Raw genomic sequence first — 5,036 nt, 5'->3', positions numbered from 1 at the left:
AAAACGGAATGGGAAACACGCCCCACGAGGTCACGGACACACCCTAAATGTCCCCGTTTGATCCCGTTAAAGTTCGCAAGCATCGAATAAGTTCCAGGACAGACAGATAAATAAAGAAGTTGCTCTGTGTTTTATGTCTACCGTAAACGCAAAACAGGTCCTCAAGTTAGAAAAGTTATTTAAATCAACAGCACTGAAGAATATTGATTTGTGGTGGTAAAAAAAACCGCTTGTGATTGTAGAGTTTAGAAAATAAAAGCGAGGCTTAAATCATCAGCAGGTTATTCAAACTTATCATTTTTATTTCCGATGAATATTACACAAAACTGTTAACTGATTTTGACCTGTTGAGTTTAATGCTGGACTGAATAACAACACTCTACAAACTTTCCTAAAATTCAGACATAGCAATTACCTATATATAACAGTCATGCACGTGTTGGTTTAATTTTAAGCTCTCATTAAATCCATACTTATGTAATTCAAATGATATGTAAACTAAAGGAGATTAAACAGTAATACAGTCTAAAGCAAAATATTGCACAGCATTTAAATCGCACGTGTTCAGTTAAATTGTTTCAATCCTGAATTGTTCATAACCCACTTAGTAAGAGTTACACTTTTTTTTTTTAATTAGCAAGAGTTGAAACTTTTAAAATGTAACGTTTGGAGGATCTCTTGTTTTCTTTTTAAAGAAACAAACCAAACTTTTTCTATCTGTCAGAGCAGTTTAGACATTAATTCTTCAAATCCAAACTCATAATCCAACACCAAAGAAATGTTTTCCACATGTGAAATGATCTTTTAAATCAGGACAATGCAAATAGGTGCTATTGAAATGCAAAACAGTTCACCAATTGACATGTTCATTCATAAGCTGGATATTTAAAGTGCATTTCACTTAACAGAATTTTAAAACACACTGAACAGAAGCAGCCTGAAAACATGCCCTTGGCTGTTGAGATTGGCCATTATTTAGACTTCCCCTCCAAAGTGAATATGAAAATATTCGTTTAATCTTGAATTAAACTAATTCAGTTGAAATCATTTTGTCAACATTGCTAGGAGGCGAGATCCCCGTCTAACACATCAATAAAGTGAGTTCACAGCAGAAGGCGTACAGAGATGCTTTGTGCTAACAAAACCAACAGATTGGAGGGTCTGTTTGGATGCATTGAGCAGTTCGGATCCGCCATACCTTCACCTCACCCACCCCCACCCAACCGAACCCCCGAGGAAACGCATGGTTGTCAATAGAGTTCACAGAGTTTATTCAGCTCAGCTCTTCTCCTTTCTTTTGGTTTAATGCTGCATTCGTTCAATTCCTCCATCTCTCCGAAATTATCTACCGAAACCAACACAAGCCCGATCGTATCGAGTATGAGGGGAGGATATTTTGAAATGCTTCCTTCTCAGTTTTACACGTGAAGGCTGCTGCTAGTCGTTCTTACAAAGACCACTACATGTATGGTCTCATTATAAGGTAAGGACTTATTCTATTCAAAACAAAACACACGGTATTCGAATTATAATTTTAAAAGTGTTTTGACCCAGTCACATACTTTTAAAATCACTTTTATGTGTAGCCTACTAATGATGAACTGAAGAGCTAAAATAGAGAATAGAGGGGGGAAAGGATTTTCTACAACATTCCCATGCAGTTTCCTAATTATCACAGCTCAAACATCGTGTAAAATATGAGTCTTTATCGTGATTTTGGCGCATTTTGTCACACACACAAAAATTTGAGACGGGAGATGATCAGTTGTTTCTTTTGCCAGTCTTTGATGCTGTTTATAGGCTATTTTTCGTTTCTATTAATCTGCGAAAAAGTTTTTAAAACGTTATTAGATATCAGGGGCCAGTTGCATAAACATAGACACTATTTAAGACTGTGTCTTAAGAACTAGTTTGACCAACTAGCAGTTAGCCAAGAGTTAATCAGTCTCACTTTTCTGAATAAAATTGGGCAAATCTACATTTTTGTTATTGACTTTAAACAGTTATGACCAGTCTAGAAGAAAACTAATTAGATGGCTTAATTTTTAAGACTTGTCAAAGCAGTTTATGCAACCGGCCCCAGGTTATTATCCGCCTAATTTCTGTTTAAAACGCAATATACAGCGTTTAGCCTATATGTTTTTCATTTTCTTAAGAAAAAAAAGTTACAATTTTGTCTGCTCAATTTCAGTACATTTAAAATGGCCGTTGAACAAAACTGAAAGCTTGTGTTTATTAATTAATGTGTATTTATTATGATTTTTTTTTTTAATCGAAATGAATTAGCTGCATTTGTTATCTTTAGGCTACTGCAAAATAGCTAATACTCAACAGATAACAATGAATACATTTAAAACATTTGATATGCATTCTAAACATTTTAACAGCTTGCAACAACATTCCTTGTAAAATAGTAAGATCTTCTGTGGGTTATTTGTGTCGGCGGCTGAACGCTCCTTCATTGCGTCAATCATGACGTCGAACGGAAGTAGTATAAAAGAAGCATTCAGGATTCTTTTCCTCTCCGTCTGTCTTTCAGTCGCTCTCCTGTAAAAAGGACCTGACGACGTCCTTCCCCCCGTTTAAATAGTTTAATCATATTGTATGATCATGTTATTGTGACATGGTTTCATAAAGGTTCAGCACTCAAACAGGTAGCGCTGCTGATCTGCTTCTAATGTCCACGCGCTCACAGAATGGATATTATTGTTAGCTATTATGTTCATATATTTATTTCTAGCATAGGCTACACAATTTATAAATATCTCACTCACCCGAAATGGAGTGCACGGCAATGCGCTCCGTGTCTGACCCTGTGAAGGAGTCAAAATATGATTAGGCTGTTTTTGAGTAACATCTTGACTTAACTAAAAAAAAAAAAAACTTCTGTTGTAGGTTTTAGGCTAATACACGGACCGAGGCTCGTTTGTTTCAGTTTTGTTCGGGCTGCTCGTGGCGCGTTCATTTGTGCAGAATGGAGGAATTTTCCAGTATGAATATTTCATAGCGCCTGTGAAATGTAAGAAGAAGTTTATGTCGCTCCTTTAATCCAAACGCGAATAATAAACGCGGGAACGGACGCACAAGCACGTGCTTTGATTTTAGACACACTGAGGAAAATATTTAAATATAGCCTACTTTATTATTTACGCGGGTGTTTATGCGTTTCAACAGTTCAGCAGTTTACATGGCTAGAAAAAGATGAAATTCTATACCTGTAGATGACGTTTCAAACCCAGACTGGTGTGGATAATAAAACGAAACTTTTTAGAAAACTCCTGACAATCTCTGTCAAGTTCATTAGCGTCAAAATATCCCGTCAAATACCTGTTGGGAGGGAAAAACAGTCTGGAAAAACAGTCGCTCTTTTGATATATGATTTCGAAACTTGCCAACTTTTCTGTAAAAGTTTACGTTTAGAGAAAACTAAAAATGAATGTCTACGTGAGTACAACATTTAATGTTGCTTGTAAACAAATGAAATTATGACATTAAGACTGCTATTCTTGTGTTTTATAATCAGAGTTAAATTGTTCATTTGTTTAAACTGGTCAAGTCAAATAACCGACCTGTTTTCTTATTAAAATAACGTAAACCACCATTAACGTTTTCCCGTATGGATAAAACAACAAAACAAAAATGTCTGTAAGCTGATTCTAACACATATGATTGAATGGCGGGCTCTGATTGGCAGCCATTTTGTGTGAACATGCCTTAAATCCAAGAAAAAAATCCACACAAGGAAAAATAGCAAACTAAAGGTCGCTGGATTTATATTTTAAGCGTAATAAAATCAAAGTTACTAGCTGGCGTGTCTCATCTTGTGGGGCCAAATAAAAACACATCAAACTGTCAGGTCTGCTTCTTCAAGCTTACAGTAGGAAGACTTTCCTTCCAGCAGCGCCCGCTGGCGGTCAATCAGCGCAATGAGGTTAGTGTGAAGAAGCGGTTCTGCAGCAGTTTTGGGAGCCGACCAGCTTCAGCTTGAGATACTTTCAAAAGCAGAATTAGGGCCTATATAATTTTGTATACTGAAATGTATCTACGTAAACGACATGGTCAAATGGGCAATTAAAAATAAAAGTTTGTACAAATGTGAAGTTAGCATTGGAAGAAATGTCTAAAACCTTAAAGCCTAAAATGTAGTGGCACTGCCTTTGGTTTTATTTTTATTTATTTATTTTGTATCTTTTCTGAAATTGGCCATTAGGCCTTCCATGGGGTTCTCTTCTGGCCTGATACGATCACTCAGTGTTTCAATAACACCCTACTATAAATCCAAGATTCAGATAATACGATTGTGAATTTGAATGTTCAGTCAGTCAGCTACTGATTTTACCGTCTTGCAGTTTCATCACACGCCGACATGCGCAATCTTACCGTTCATCCGCCATTACCGGGGCGTCAGGAATACGGGTGTGTATGTGTTTGTTCCGCAGCTGTGTTGATGTCTGCAGGCGGCGGCGGGAGACGGCGGAGTTCTCCGGGTTCCGTTTTGCAACTCAGCTCGCCGCATCCTCCATAGAGAGCGCGCGAGTGTTGCTAGTTGCCATGCGCAGATTCCACATGCAACTTTACGGCTGTTTCATAAATAAAACAAATAGTGTTTATTGCTAGATTTACTAGAGTAGCGTTCTAGAGCGATATAATCTATTGTATGTTTAATAGGCTTGTGTTCACTCAAATATTTGTCACAGATGTTTGTGATTTGTAACTTTTTTATGTAATATGTTTCAAGGAAAATAAAAACTCAAAGCAGTTTCTTTAGAGTTCACAGTATTTAAAGTGAATATTATAACGGCAGTCATTATTGCAGGAAAATGTGGGAGGAAAATGTATTGCTCCATCTTCTGGTTATAATCAGGTAGTGCAGCAATTTGAAGTGTCTGTCAGAGTCGTTTAAAGGGGTCATATGATGCGATTTCAATTTTTCCTTTCTCTTTGAAGTGTTACAAGCTCTTGGTGCATAAAGAAGATCTGTAAAGTTGCAAAGACTAAAGTCTCAAATCCAAAGAGATATTCTTTATAAAAGTTAA

This window comes from Sinocyclocheilus anshuiensis, unplaced genomic scaffold, assembly GCF_001515605.1.
Source record: "Sinocyclocheilus anshuiensis isolate Anshui unplaced genomic scaffold, SAMN03320099.WGS_v1.1 scaffold38, whole genome shotgun sequence".
NCBI lineage: Eukaryota > Metazoa > Chordata > Actinopteri > Cypriniformes > Cyprinidae > Sinocyclocheilus > Sinocyclocheilus anshuiensis.
This window is presented reverse-complemented; position numbering follows the sequence as displayed.